General features: G+C 36.3%; 1 long non-coding RNA gene and 1 pseudogene across 2 annotated transcripts; one reads left to right on the top strand and one right to left on the bottom strand.

The window, feature by feature from the left end:
* Positions 1 to 11,203: 11,203 nt before the first annotated feature.
* Positions 11,204 to 13,127, bottom strand: LOC147499952 (uncharacterized). Of its 2 annotated transcripts, XR_015194563.1 has the most exons (4): positions 12,979 to 13,127; positions 12,732 to 12,792; positions 12,515 to 12,654; positions 11,204 to 11,526 (listed from the first exon to the last, which is right to left on the bottom strand). It is a non-coding gene; the product is annotated as an uncharacterized LOC147499952 (long non-coding RNA). The 2 variants fall into 2 exon arrangements; XR_015194564.1 differs by lacking the exon at positions 12,515 to 12,654 and having other exon boundaries at positions 12,979 to 13,125.
* Positions 13,128 to 15,417: 2,290 nt separating this feature from the next.
* Positions 15,418 to 16,529, top strand: LOC147499953 (armadillo repeat-containing protein LFR pseudogene; annotated as a pseudogene).
* Positions 16,530 to 16,567: the final 38 nt, after the last annotated feature.

Raw genomic sequence — 16,567 nt, forward strand, 5'->3', positions numbered from 1 at the left:
AGAGATTACAAATACACAGTTCGGTTGAGAAATTTTCCTCCTAAAGATCGGCTATCATATAGTGTAGATATGTATATGTGTTATGATACCTACTAAATAGGGGTGGGCAATGGGCCGGGTCGGGCTAGCCCGGCCCTAAACATTTAAAGCCCTTCAGATATTAGGGCGAGATTCGGCCCGCCCTAAAGTCGATAGATAGGGGCGGTCGGGCCGGTCACAAGTCTAAATCTCAAGCCTCGACCCGACCCCTAGCCTCTTTAAGGGCTTTAGGGTCGGAGCTTTAGGGGCCGGGCCTATATATTTTCTTTTTTTACTACATCGGTTTTAAAACTCATTTATATTACAAAAATGTCAATAATCTACAAACTCAAAGTCCAACCAATCTAAGTAATAATCTTGTATAAGTCCAAAAATTTAAAATGCACATCCACAATCTAATGAATCAAGTACATCGAGAGTTGAATTTGTTCTTCCTTGTACTCAAACCTCACTAAAATTACATTTAACATTGAAATACATAGACAAATAATTATATTATCATTTTAAAGGAAGAAGTAATAGATATAAAGAAGAAACATAATAGTTTTGGTTAGGGGTCATGGAAGTTGTTAAACTATTTGTAATATCATAAATTATTTCTATAATAGATTCAAACAAATATAATATTACCTTTATTCTAATTTAAAAGTGATTCAAGCTTTGTATATGGAAATGAAAATATTGGCTTTTGAACAAGTGATGGAGAAAGGTTTGAGATTACAAATGTCATTTTTCTGACAAAGGGTGTTTTTTGGTTTCTATGTTACAAATTAAATGTCTGCTCTGTATTTTGCTTTAATGGTGTGGAAGGAAACCTTTAGTTTTAGACTTGGCTTGGATGTGAATAAAAATATAATTTATAAGAAATAAGTGAGAAAAGAATTTGAGAATAATAAGTTATGGACTTTGACTTGATGATCAAAGGAATAAAGTCTTATTTTTTATTAGGCTAGTGCTCATTGTTCTTCGGTACGCTAAGTTGACAAGTTTTTGTTATATAAAACAAGTTATTGGAAGTACCCTTGGGTGTAAAGTGATGATAAATTTAAAGCCGACAATGTTATTTTAATTGAAAATATTTAACAAAGAGTTGGACAATTATGGTATGTGTATTTATAGTGAAAGTATGAAAACAAGGGGGTAGGTTAGGGCTTGGTTGGGGGCTTGGTTAGGGTCGCCTATGTTTTAGAATCTTAGCCCCTAGCCCCCGCCTCTAGAAAGGCATTAGGGCCGGCCCGGCCCGGCCCTAAACTCTGTGAGGGCTTTATAGGGCTTAGGGTCGGGTCGGTCAGGGCCGGGTTAGGGTCGTTAGGGCCAAATTCCCACCCCTACTACTAAATGTGCGTGTGTTACACATGTAGAGAAGAGTGTATCTAACATAGTGGGGCCGGCTAACAAAACAAAAGAAATTATAGGACTCACGTTTTCTAGAAAAAGTAGGTCAAATATTTGAATCTTATATTTACCAATTTACCCTTCTCCAATATAAAATTTACTAATTTCACATATTTTAGGTAGGGGTGTTCATGGGTCGGTTCTTACCGGTTTCAGTTCTGGGTCTATTTTTAGCGGTTCCTATCGGGTTCGGTTCTTTCGGGTTTTTTCTTATATTTTGAAAACCCAGACCCATACCCATTAATTAAGTCGGTTCCGATTCCGGTTTCGGTTCCTTATCGGGTTATACATTTTTATTGCTAAAATTATTTTTTTTAGTTATATAACCGATATAAAAGTTGGTTTACGGCAACTATAATACTTGTCATCGATATTTTTGTCCTCTCATAAGAAGTAATGGTCCTAAATTCAATAATAATATTTGAAAGTTATCTAAAAATTTTAAATACATTCTCATACATTATATGTATGTATATATTTTAAATCGAACATATGTATATTATACTATACGTAATGCGTCATATATAGAATAAATACCACATGTACCACAATTGTTATTTAGCATTACACGTATTCGTTATCTAATATATATACATGTAATATATCAAGCACGTACACGTTCATGCATTAGTTAATATAGACAGTGCATAAGTTAATTCATAGTATCACGACTATACATTGATAGGCGTGAGACACGTAAACATTATTATTAATATTTATAATACACATATTTAATGTAATATTATAAAAGATGCATTTAATAACACACATTCACTATTATGCTAAATGTTATATATATTTAGTATAATTTTATACCTAACAAATATAGACTATATATAATACTATATATAATAATAATGTTTGGGTTTGTTTTTATTTAGTGTAATATAATATTAAATTCTATATATCAAAATCAAACTAATCGGTTCCGGTTTCGATTCGGGTACCCATCGGTTTTTTACTATTCGGTTCTTGCGGTTTCGGTTCTTTATCGGGTCGGTTCTTGAAGACCCACTTTAAATGGGTCTAACATTTTAGGACCCAGACCCGCTATAAATGGTTCCGGTTCCGATTCCAGTTCGGGTAATTGGGTACCCATGCACACCCCTAGTTTTAGGTGATATAAATCAACAAAATAAGAGGGTAAAACTGGAAAAGAAAAATCATGTAGATGGAAAGGAGACCATCTAATTACCTTTATACCCTTCTATTTTATAACTTATTATCCTCATTGGGTTGAACAAATATCAAAATAAATGAAAATTAATAGGGACAAAAGCAGAAAATAATACTATAGATAGGGGGGTTTTATTTAAAGTAGTAGATATATACTAATATGGGTCTATGAGATCAAATCTCAATTGACATGTGTCAATATATCTTTTACCTTTTGAACTTAATTACTGGGTCGCACTTTTTATAAAAACTAGATTTTTGGACCCGTTCAACGAACGGGGGTCGTTTTTATATAATTTTTTTTTTCACTTTATTATTATATATTAAAAATCTTACTTTCAAACTATATTGAAACTCAGACAATAAATTAATTGATCAGAGTTTCCCGCGCCAATAATTTCTTAGACTAAAAGGCTGCTTTTTTTGTATCAATGGGCCTTTAGATTTCATACCCGTTCACTAAACAAATGCCCTTAAATAAAATGATTTTTTGTTGTAAGAAAATTTGCAATAATTTGTAATTAAACATAGCATTTATTCTTTGATGTTAGTTTCAATGCATTTGTATTTAGTTTTTTATTTTTTATTTTATTCTATGAGGTTAGTTCGATGCATTTGTATCCAGTTTCTGATTTCCCGTTAATTATTCTTTGAGGTTAGTTCGATGCATTTGAATCTAGTTTCCGATTAATTGTTAATTATTCCTTAAAGTTAGTTTTTAGCATTTGAATCCAGTTTTTGATTTCTCATTGATTATTCTTTGAGGTTAGTTCGATAGAGTTGTACCCAGTTTCCGATTTTTCATTAATTATTGATTGAGGTTAGTTCGATGTATTTGCATCCAGTTTCCGATTTTCCATTAATTCATTGAGTTTAATGCATTTGCATCTATTTTCTGAATTCATATTAATTAGATAGTTTAATGCAATTGTATTCAGTTCCCGATTCTCGTTAATTATTTCTATGAGGTTAGTTAACTCTGAAAAACATATAGTGCTCAATTTGTTCCATTAGCTAGAGATGCAAAGCGCATCACAAATATACTGAGAATCCATTACATTAGTTGGTCGCTTAATTGGTTAAACTCTCTCCAAGATTCATCCTATTGCGACAGGGAGACTTTAATTTGTACTTCTTTTTCTGATCCTTGTTTGGTTTGCTCTTAGAATCTGAGTAATTCTTTAAAAAGAAAACTGCACAAGGGCTGCATAATGTTACGCCAAGGTATGAAGATTTAATGTATTGTCAATATAAAGGCTTAACTACATAAGACAAAGCCAAATGAATTCTAAGAGTTTTCTCAATAAAGACTCTTCATTTCATTAGGTCTGCAATTGAGCAATTTTAAATCAATGAAAAGCAATACAACAACAAATAGCTTGCTTCAAGTTCTTTTAGATTTTTTTGGCACGAATTGTCCTTGATATTTTTTACTTGATATTTTATTTTTAGCTCACGTCTTATCTTGGTCACATGTTTTAGTTAAATTTCTTTTTCAATTGAAAGAAATTTATTACAAAAAAGGAATGAAAGTTCAGTTTTGCATTTTTATGGACTGATTAATTGTCATTCAGCAAGAAACTTCAAACATATATACTCCTTTAAATTAGTACGTATACAACATATTATCAAAAATATAATCAACAAAGAATTCAGACAATTAGGCGACTATTAGGGACATGCATGAACATTCCCAGTGAGCGTTTGATCCATAGTTGATATCTACAGTGGTATACCACACTTCACTTGTATTGCAAAAAATTGAGACTAAGCAACAAAATGAAATGTCACAAAATTTTTTTTTTTTGATATATGTCGAAGTGATGGAAAACAAAGAATATCTTTTACATACCCACCAAGTTGTTCAATATTTTTTGAAATGATACAACAGAATATGTTTTTCTGTCGTGATGCTATTAAGGAAATGAGCATTCCCAATGAAATAAACCAAGATGACCCTAAGCTCGTACACAACTTCATAACAGCTTAAGGTGAGCAATATGCCTAGCGCCGTCCCACACTCCCCGCTTTATGATACCTAAAAGCAACAAATCAACCTATCATGAAAAAAAAACAATAATAAACAAAAGTATAGTGATCTAATAATAACTCAACAATATACAATATTACGATAAAAAGTCAAAGAAATCCAATAATAAGTGCAATGTATTAGTAATCTAAGTAAGAAAATGTTGCCTAAAAAGAATCTTATGTGCTACTTCTTACCAAAGGATTGTCAACGTGTTGATATATATGCGAGTCTTTGAGTATGGTGAGTGTCCGGAGTCGGCTCCGAGTGTAACGGGTATCCGTATGTCTAAGGTCAAGCCATGCTGAAAGAGTTGTTGTATGTGGGCTTTGTGCACATCACATGTCACTTAGTTTAATTATTTTCTCTGGACGGAGTTGCTATATGGAGTTGTTAAAATTACTGTAAAATAGGTATGCTAGTGTAACGTTCAAACATGAACTCCGGGTAACGATCAATTACAATTTTAAAAGGTCGCATGTCTGTACTTCGAGTAGCCCACCTAACAAAGTTTGGCAAATATTAGAAACCAATAACACAATTTACATGCGGCAATGAACATCCCATCCCAAAAAGTGAACATCACTATAATTCAGAGGGGAATTCGTAAATGACTTCCCTACAATCTGCACTTATTTTTTATTCTTTAAAAATCATTCACACTTTTGTTGAACGGAGTGCATGGCCAAGTTTCTGTATTTTCACATTGTTGGGCCAATCGTTCTTCTCCACTTTTTTTTTTTTTTTTTTTAGACCAACCTGATCAAATCAACTAAAACTCCAGAAAAAGGAAATGGCAACCATATTCACAATTTATTGAATTAACATGCACATGTGTTTTTAGTACGATATAGAAATATAGGAAGGACAAAATTTGGTTTTCTCTTTTCATTTCCCAAATAAAAGTGGAGAATACTGTTTCGACCAAATATGATCAAAACACCAAGTGTTGATGAAAAGACTAAGAACGTGAGAAAGTAATTAGAAAAATGATGGTGATCGGGAATGATGAGATCAGTACCTTGCGGTTGCCCTACGCATCCAAATTATCGGTGGGATCAAGTCTCAAGAACGAAGTTGAATGAAAAAATAGTTTGGTATTTATATAGGTAGAGTAGAGAATCCTTGTAGATCAAGTATTCTTGTAGTTTGAGTCATTGTGATAGAATATAACTCTCAACTGATAATTATCTCTTTGATAAGAAATGAATCTGGACATAAATCAATGTACATTAGTGGCAAGCCATGTGGCTAAGGTTCAGCCTTAGACACATGAGTTAATGGGCCTGTACATTGATCCATGGTATTGCGAATTGGGCTTTAGCCCTGTCGATTAAACGAATAAAGTGGAGACTCCTACCAATGGACGCTTTTAACGTAGGTGGGGTCAAACACGCCCTCTTTGGCATGCGAACAAAGTTCATATGGCAAAGAAGAAAGAAAAATGAGCGAAATGTATAACGAAGTGTTGTGAAAAAAAAAATATTTGGAAAATTGACTGTCGAAAAAAATTCGTGAATTATCGGGACCGAAATAATGTCAAACTAACGTATACGGGACGCAATGTAGTTAAATAAAAGATGGCCGAAAAGGCATAGAAAAAAAAAAATAATAATAATAAAATATGCACAGAAATAAAATTGCAAAAGAAATCGATTGCCGAAAATTGTACCAATCAACGCAGCGTTAATAATATCTGAAATTTGAATTCGACGATGCGTGCCAACAGAATAGCGATACTCGGATTATATTATTAAAAATTAAATAGAGGGGCAGTTTAGTAATAATATTAATAAAAGGAATTTAAAACGTAATTGGACTCAAAGTGTTCGGATAAGATAAGAATTGAGTGTAGAGATGAAGTCGGAGTTGGAGAAGAATCCCACCAGCACTGGAAAACCTCGTAAACCTATATAAGTGTCTGAGCCGCGACATCCCATCTCATAAAAATAATCTTCGCTCAATCAACCGAGCAGGGCGTAAGCGATAAAACGTAACGTCGTCCGTAGATACGGCAGCATTCGTCTTCGCCTTCGCTTTGACTAGCAGGCACGTTTTCTATCACTCATCTCATATATAAAGTTGTATCGGTTTCCGAAGGCGCCAGGGCTGGCCGACAAAGCAACAAGGCCTTGACACATCTGCGCCATCAATCGGGCTTTTACCATAAATCAGCTTCTAACGATGTTTCGGATCAAAGCGTGAGAATGATATCTCCAAGTCCAGAGCGAAATCCATGCAAGAAGAACACGAGCGGGATGTTGTCGAAGAACATCATGAACAAAACCCAATAAAATTTAGGCCCTAAATTGTGGAAGTTATAAAATCGATGCTTCAATGCTCTTTTGGCTTTCTCTTGGGTATGCATTGTAGTAGCTGACACAAGAAATCTCCACCGCGGAATTATCGCGAGCTTGTGCCTTGTAGTAGCCGACAATTATCAAATTCCTCAAACCACGCACCACGCTTTTTGAACCGCATAATGCTTGATCCTCTTTTTATTTATTTGCATTGGCGGGACGGATTGGAAGGCCTATCCAAGCTGATGTCTTCGCTCTTGCATTAGTTCATTGACTGTGTTTTTTAAAATCATTGAAGCTCCGGAGGAGCCATTAATGGCGTCGACCTCGATTTTGTCAAGATAACAAAATCGCGTTTTGAGGGTATCGGTGGATAGGGTTTTTACAGAGAACCAAACCGGCTGGTTTTTTTGTGTAAAGGTTGCCGGTGGTGGTCGTAGTGGTGGCCGGATTGTTAGTGGTCGATGGAGCTAGAGAAGATGAACAAAGAACAAAACCGAACTTGGGCTTGGGCTTGGGTCAAGACTAAGTGGGTCGGCCGGGTTTGGGCCCGGATTCTATTTTAAGTTGTGTGGGTCGTAATTTAAATGTTTTGTTTGGGCCCAATTTAATTAAGTTTTGGGACCGGTTCTATTTTGTTTTGTTGGGCGGTTTTCGACTTTTCGTGTCCGATTTTCGACACCTATCGACCCGATGCGTTATGTGCTTTTTTTCAGGTAGAAACTACCGAATATAATGGATGAAATATAATCGAAGAAAAACGGCGATAATAACGCAGACTTGGTGAGGTGGAAAGAAGGTGGCGATACAAATGGCCATCCGGAACCGGAACCGTCGATGGTCGCTTTTAAGGAAATCTGAGAAAATACTAGGACTCGAAATTTGAGATGGATGAAATTGAAAACGAGTTTGAAACGGAAGTTGAAGAAGATGAAGTAGTAATGGCTTACACACAATTAAATTGCGAGGAACGCAATTCCGTTGGAGCAAAGAAATAGCGCGAATTGCTTTGGAGTGGTGGCAAATTGCACCGACAACCGCCAATATCGCTCGCTAATCTTTACGAGAGCTACACTGTTTACAAAATGAATTTAACGAAGGTTCGGGCTCAAGAAATCTTCGCTGTTGATAATGACCAAAGAAAGCCATAACCGATTTAAAGGGTACATAAAATTTGAAATTGAATTCAAGGATTCAAATAGAAGTTTTAAAGGGTTTCCAAAAGTATACGCCGGATGGGATAGATTGCATCGCTTTCGAGGGAAGTGGAACTGGAGCGAGTTTAAAGTGCCGAACAAATTTCGAGGTAAGCCAAAACATAAGTATTGAAAACTATACCACGATTAAACCGTTGACTAACACGAAGTTATTTTTGTGTCTAACAGAAAACGCGAAAGTATACTACCGCACATTGAATTGGACAAGGAAGTGGAGAGCAATCTTCGGTTCTTCTTTCATGAATGCTCTGATGAAAGATTGGTAGATCTGAGCTACTTTGATGATATCGTCGATTTCCGAAATTATGGGGGTATCGAACAACGGCCCGATAGGTCCAAGGAGACACAAAGCGAAATGGCAAAGAAGAATAAGAGTCGTAAATGCAATATTCGGCAGCCGACAGCTGATAGTGAAAAAGAAGATGGAACGGAGTTAACACGGCGAGAATTAGTGCTGAGTTTGCCAAGCAAAAAAAGTGAACTGTACAAAAGAAGATGTGCCACAAGAAAACGGGCGAACGGAGACCAAGAGAGACAACCCACGGTACAATGTATGATGCCTCGAGGGACGAGACTACAATGCACCAAACATCCCGCATTTAAATATAATACATACGGAACACCAAGAGGAAAAGGTATGCACCGTAGAAAACATAAATATGTAAAAGTGTGGTGAAATGTAATATCTCGTTCTGGTTTGGTATATACAGGAAAAGAATGAAACAGTGATACGGACAAAAGATAGTGCAATGATCACAAAGTCGGTGAAAGAAAATAAACGGCAAAGCAAAATGCAGGAGCAACGAATCCAACAACCAAGCGGCAAGTGGCCGAGGGTAATACCACGCGATGGAGGAAAACCACGTAATCTGTTAATGGTAAGTTGATCGTTGATTTTATTATTGCGTTAGGGACGGTAAAGAAATGAGTGTCCAACACTAATCCGATGAAATTGGTAGTTGAAGCGAGATGTTCAAGTCCCGAAAACTAAGTGAAGGAGTCGCCGGGATTACGCCAATGAAAGGGCTCAAAAATATCAAAATGTGACCGGAATCACGGAGAACATCGGAGAATATGACGAGCAATGTCAATGATCTTCGATAGTATAAACCGTGTATGATAGTATTATTTTATCGGTTATTGCAAACTTGTGTTTAAGTCAAAAAATGATGAACGAGAGTTGTATAACCCATCTTTATCAAACAAGATAGCTTCTTTAAAAGCGTAAACCACCATTAGATCGGATTGCTCGTGAAATCTCACCGCGGCTTGGCGGAAACGCGATAAAACTACGGAGAGTTTCCTCCGTTGTTGCTTGATGTTGAAAAGAACTTCGGACTCCATTTGGGCGTTTGAGATTATGATGAAAACGCCTTGAAAACTTTTCGCTTAAGTCCTTGAATCGACGAATGAAGCTGGAGGTAATTAAGCTAAACCATACCAACTTCCCCTTTTAATGTAGAAGGGAAAAGTTTGCATTTTTAAAGCATCATCACCTCCGATAAAACCAGTTTGTTTGTGAAATTAATCACATGAAGCATAGGGCAACCCTCGACATCATCATATTGATCAAACTCGGGTTGTTTGAAGTCTTTGTTATGAGTAGTAGCCCTTTGGACGGGCGAGAAAATTTGTCCAAAATACCATCTTCAATTTGCCGATTTTCTAGTGTCGATTCAAAAAGGATCGGCTGTCGGAAAAGAGCTTTTTAATAATTTCTCCGACGTTGAGGAGTCATTAGATCCGTTATCTGTTGGATCATGATCATAGTCACGATGGCGCTATGGGGAAGCGAATGAGCGAGAAGAAAACGGCGAAGATTCATCGTTTCCGTGTTGAGATGATTGTGGATGGTACGCGTTGGGCTTTTAGTACGATAATGCTCCGGAATGATAGAAACCGTTCTTTGAAGTGTTTCACCATCGGGATGGTTCACGATCATGAGTCGATCATTATTCTGTTCACCATTTGAATTCCTCGGGACTTGCCAAAATTTGTAGGACCGTGGGGTGCATTCGGACGATTATGGCGGTACCTTGCCTACCGAGAACGTGACCAAGTGGGTGGAGATTTCGGCGGAGGTCGGGGAATTCGTTAAGCCCATTACTCTTAACTTGTTGATGGCTATTGCGCGAATATTGCCTCATCCTCTTAAACGATCCCACACTATTATGTCATTGGTGTGTGGCGTTGTGGTGTGACGGATACAACATCATCTAACGGAGCGCGTTTTAAGATGGCGCTGTAGTAATTATTCTTTTGGACCGGTCTTTAACTTTTGAAGAAGTGCTTCCGAGACATATGACTTACATTATCCGCGTCGATAATCGGAGAATCGTCGTCGAAGCAATAACCTCCGCACTGAATAATTTGGCGCATTGGTGGAACGACGGTATTTGAAGGTATTATGTTTTGTCGCCAAGTTGTCCTTTTTGACCATCATGTTAATTGATGATGATCGATAATCACATCGGGACCTTGAGCTCTTCGTATCGTCATAACTTTCGCGAGAACGTGATCGAGGGTGTAGTATAAGAACCCAGACGAAGCGCCAATTATGTTTTCGACCAAATATGATCAAAACACCAAGTGTTGATGAAAAAGGCGAAGAGCGTTAGAAAAGTAATTAGAAAAATGATGGTGATCGGGGAATGATGAGATCAGACCTTGCGGTTGCCTACGTACCCAAATTATCAGTGGGATCAAGTCTCAAGAACGTAGTTCTGAATGAAAAATAGTTTGGTATTTATATAGGTAGAGTAGAGAATCCTTGTAGATCAAGTATTCTTGTAGTTTGAGTCATTGTGATAGAATATAACTCTCAACTGATAATTATCTCTTTGATAAGAAATGAATCTGGACATAAATCAATGTACATTAGTGGCAAGCCATGTGGCTAAGGTTCAGCCTTAGACACATGAGTTAATGGGCCTGTACATTGATCCATGGTATTGCGAATTGGGCTTTAGCCCTGTCGATTAAACGAATAAAGTGGAGACTCCTACCAATGGACGCTTGCCACGTAGGTGGGGGTCGAAACAAATACATTCATGCAAGATAATTATGGGTGAAGTCGAAAAGGCATATCAATCCATGAACCATATTGCAAAGCAATAACGATGAAATTCAGTAACTTGTGCATTACAACATACAAAAAGAACTCCTTTCACCAACCAAACTTATTCAAGAAATCCCTTGTACCCTATCTTAAAAGGGTGATAACTATTACAACCAAGGTAAGAATCCATGAAGGAAAGTGGAGACCTGGGAGCTTTAAACTCTTTAGCCAATCAAGAGTTTCCTCCATAGCCAAGGTTATCAAAATAGTTATAACGACAATTCCAACCAGGATCTTTGTTATATGAGAATCCTGCAAGTTAGAGACGATATGTGAGAATGAATATATATATACTGTTAATTAGAATATCAAAACTCTAGATTGTCAAACAATAAGTTAAATTAAACAAAGGAAAACTTTGTATTGAGTGTCAACTAATGGCTAATATTCAGTATTGTTCCTCTATCCTCTCGACATTTATCTCTATCTCATTACTATTATTTGTTCTACATAAAAGCAACTTCCTTCCTCTCGACATTTATCTCTACCTCATTACTATTATTTGTTCTACATAAAAGCAGTTTCTTGCCATCTATTACAATGTACCAAATGTAAAATCTTCTGACATACTGCTAAGTATTACAGAACCTTAAAGAACCTATGCACCCAGAACAAAGCAATTGAGTCATGCACAATATGCATGTTTGTTAATTATCTTCCAAGACAAAAACAAAGTGGCTATAACTTAAGTAAATTTTAATATTTAAGTCCTTTAAGTGGCTTCAACTGAACATGATTAGTTGATTACACTGTGCAACTTAACGAAAATACCGGTGAACACCAAGGGCAAGAAACATCTTTTACTCCACAGGCAGAGAGGTACGACTAACTTAAGGTGTAAACTACTAATACTACAATAGCGTGTTGACAATTGAAATTAATTAGTTCATCAGCTTTACCAAGCTACTATTATCCACAAAGTTAGTGAGTAGTTATCAAATAAAAAAAAAACAATTTGGGAATTTCATCTCGTGGGGAGAGAACTATTAAGATATCGAAAAAGTCCCTTTTGATTTTTCACTTATTTCAAACACTTTTAATCACCAGGAATCTATCTCTACAAAAATTCCTAAGTGTTCTATGACCAAGGCCACCAAAACCAATTCATCCATTGCAAAGTATGTATGTAGAAGTAAAAATAGCTATCAAACGGTGCCACCTAACTCGGAAAACAATTATCAACAACCTATTAAAGTATTATTTTTTTAATCAACAGAAAGATAAGAACATTTGAGAGTACCTCAAAGCATTGTAATATGCTGCGACTTCAAACTTGGGCGTAACCAAGGTTGAATTTAACAGACTCGCAACACCAACACTATCACACTACTACAATCACCATTATAATATCTTAACACTGCCTTTTGGTCTTGAGCAATTCTAAGAAAAAATTGGATGAAATATCTGCATACAACTATAGAAGGAAAAGACTTTCACATATCAATTTACATACTAACCTCTCTGTTTAGAATCATCCAATCAAGAATCGTCTAAAGGGTCCTATGGAAAGCATGTTAACTTAAGAAAAAAAAATGGGAAAAAAAAAAAAACTCCATTAGATCTGAACAATCTAATAAAAATCTGAAAACCGTATGGAAAGAATTTAGTCAAATCCCAAAACTTCTCAGAACAGTGGTAGTGGTATAGTCCAACCGTACCACTAAAAAGTTTTAGAACCTTCAGGAATTTGACGTTTGCACATACCTCATAATTTTTCAGTTTGATGCCTAAATCCTTCAACTAAGACTAAGAATGGGAGGACATGTTCTCAATCAGTATAAACCCATTGTGGAGCCCTAGTAGTAGCAAAAACATAAAAGACTTCTTAATTAATTAAATTCCAAGTGTTAAAAATAGTGGCTAAGTTGCATGCTTGTGACATGTTTGAGAAATATAAAATTAAATAATGAGTCAAATATTATAAACAACAATTAAAAAAAAGTTAATATGACAAAGCAAGATTAGAATCATTAAGAGAAGACATATATAAAGAAAAAATCAATTGTGCGGGCACTTCAAAAATACTGTTGGATGCTTAGCATATAATTGGAGGAGGACTCGAGTAAAATAGCTAAAAGTATCAGAGTCAATGAGCTAACTACTAACTTTTGAAACAGCCTCAGATGCAACTCGATCTTGATGCATTAAAAGAACGATTTTCAAAGGAGAAGATTCTACAAAGCAAATGGGCTATATAAAATCGCTTACCGATGCGCCAAGTATTTGCGAAGTATTGTGCAACACAAACCATATGTATGGAAGCAAAAGCAACACCTAAACCCTTTATGCCATTGCTGCTTCTTTTAAAGTCTTCTCACCAACTCCTCCAATTTTTGTTCTGTGGGGAGCATTTTTTTTTTAACAATCAACCTAGTACACACCAAGTTAGGAAAAATTGAAGAGAGACCTCAACTAACCAAGTTTCTCAATCAAATTAATATTTGAGAATTATTTTTTCTCAAGTTAATAATATGAATATCTTGACTATTCAGATTTGCGCTATTTTTAATATCTCAAAACAATATTGAAGAGAATACACATGAATAACTTAAATGTTCAATGACAACAAAATTATGTGCATCGAACAGAGGCTCCTTATCATTCTCAATAGCAGCATGGTATCATCTTTCTTGAGAATTAATAAAAAATCTTATAAATGTTTTGAGATTGACATACTAATAAAAGAATAGCGCTATATCATCTTTCACAACTATGAGCAAGCTTTCACACATTAGGAGCAAGTGTTGGATGTGGGAATTTAAGCCAAAGAGCCACGGATTTCTATACCATTTGGTAAGAATAATATAAGCACATCTAGCCATCTTAGGTATATACATATCTATCAGGCCAACATTCAAACATAAGGATCTTTATTTCTACATTTCATGTGATTGTTCACTACAATAGATGCCGAAAGCATAAGCTTGTATGTATAGCATGAATCTATTACGTATAGAAAACTGAAACAACAATCAATTTATATCTTTGAAATCATATTATAGAAGTTGATTATAGGGCTCTCAATCCTCTAGTGTTTGGAGATTATTCCAGAATCATGAAGAAGAATGTTGGGTCAAGAATTCCATCATTTACGAAAGGTGTACACTTCAATACAATGTATATTATAAGCTTTATGAGACAACTTAAAAATTACAGTAAATGATATCAATATTGTCATTATCTTGGTCGTGCATTAGAGGAAGAAAGCAATGAACACACTAACCACATATATGCGTAAAATAAGTCTAATGGTACTACTATCATGCTATGGTCCATATGACTGACCATCACATCCAATAGTTTACTACTGGCATTGGAGTCAAATTGAATCAGTCATGATCATTATTTGTAAGCCAACAGAGACCATAATACCAGTGAGAGAGAAAATATACAATGTATATATAACCTGAAAGACATCTAGAAAAAAGAACAACACGCGTTAGTACATTGACAACAACCATATATGCAGGCCTGAGAATATCATGTTGAAAGGCATCTTAATTGAACAAATAAGCTTGGCAAACCTGGAAAGTAACTACAACTCGGTATTTAGTCAGTAGTAATGCCATCTCAACTTAGGGTTTCAAACGATGCAATTAATAGTCTTAGATTGTTAAGTATCTATATATATATATATACAACCCCGCTTTTAAGCGGACGTCCGTAAGCGGACTCAACTTAAACACCGAAATATCGAAATACGAAATATACTCACGAAGGGTTTTAGAAAACCCCAAACCTCGCTCATATTCTCTCTCTCCTGTTCTCTCTCCCATATCTTCATTCGTGATTCTCTCTCAATGTTATCGCGACTTTCACTCTCTCTCCTATTCTCTCTCAGTATTATCGCGACTCTCTCCCTAAGGATGCCACTAAGATCTTCTCAGGCTGCCCGTTTCTTTAGTCGTTGAGCTTAACCGATATTGAGTTCGACAAGCTAAGGAGTCTTGATATTTGTTGTCCTAAACTTAGGCACTTAGCAATAGAAGATTGTTTTGATGCTAATTTTGGTGACCCTAGTACGGATTGTGATTGTAAGATTGAAGTAGTTGCTCTAGTTTTTTATCTTTAAAGTTGAAAGTTGATTTAAGTAACAAATACTCTATTGAGATCCCGTCTTCTCTAGTGAATGCTGACTTTGACATGGAGGTTGATATAAATGATGAAGAAAAAGTGATTGATGAATTCAATTTGGAATATTATGTTCAAAGGTTGGAAAAATATCTAAGAGAAGTCTGCAATGTCAGAACACTCAGATTGTGAGATTGTTAGGTGCAAACTCTGTTGTTTCTGGGTTCAGAAGTGAATACGAGGCATTATATCAGGATGAAGCGCATCTTCACCATGACTTAGCACCATCCGCATCTAGTACCGCGAGCTTAGGACGTAAAAACTCAATAAATCATCATCCCTCTGAATGGTGGTTCGATGAAGATGGCTTGTTTAATCTAGACGAAGAAGGCCGAGCAAAAACGCAGCAGTGTGCTGTTGTTGCTTCAATTATCATTCGTAACTTCTCTTTTATGCTGGAAAATGAGATTATTATGGCTCAGCATCGTCATTTCTTAGAAACCGTGTTCCAATGCATAGAAGATCATTCCACTGGGGATGAGGAGCTTGTAACAAATGCTCTTGAGACAATTGTGAATTTAGCACCACTGCTGGACCTCAGGATCTTCAGCTCTTCCAAGCCGTCATATATCAAATTAAACGAGAAATGTGCAGTCCAAGCTATCATGGGGATTCTAGGATCCTCTGTCAAGGCCTGGCACTGTGCAGCTGCTGAATTTCTTGGTCGCTTAATAATAAATCCTGACAATGAACCATTTCTATTGCCTTTTGCGCCACAGATATATAAGCGCTTAGTTGATCTCTTGAGTCTACCAGCAATAGATATGCAAGCCGCAGCTGTTGGAGCACTTTATAACCTTTCAGAAGTCAGTATGGATTGTAGGCTGAAGCTTGCAAGTGAGCGATGGGCAGTCGACCGGCTTCTGAAAGTGATTAAGGCTTCTCATCCTGTACCTGAAGTTTGCAGGAAAGCAGCAATGATACTGGAGAGCCTGGTCTCAGGGCCACAAAATAGAGCTCTTATTCTAGCTTTTGAAAATGCCTTTGCAGAGATCCTCTTTTCCGATGGAAAATATTCAGACAACTTTGCCAGGATTTTATATGAATTGACATCTAGACCTAACAGCAAAGTGAGTGCGGCTCATGGCATTTGGGGTGTAGGCGTCTGATTTAGATTGTTCCAAGGAATTTGGGAAATCAAAGCAATAGAAATCTGAGTTTT

The sequence above is a fragment of the Coptis chinensis genome, chromosome 5, assembly GCF_015680905.1.
Source record: "Coptis chinensis isolate HL-2020 chromosome 5, ASM1568090v1, whole genome shotgun sequence".
Classification (NCBI taxonomy): Eukaryota; Viridiplantae; Streptophyta; class Magnoliopsida; order Ranunculales; family Ranunculaceae; genus Coptis; species Coptis chinensis.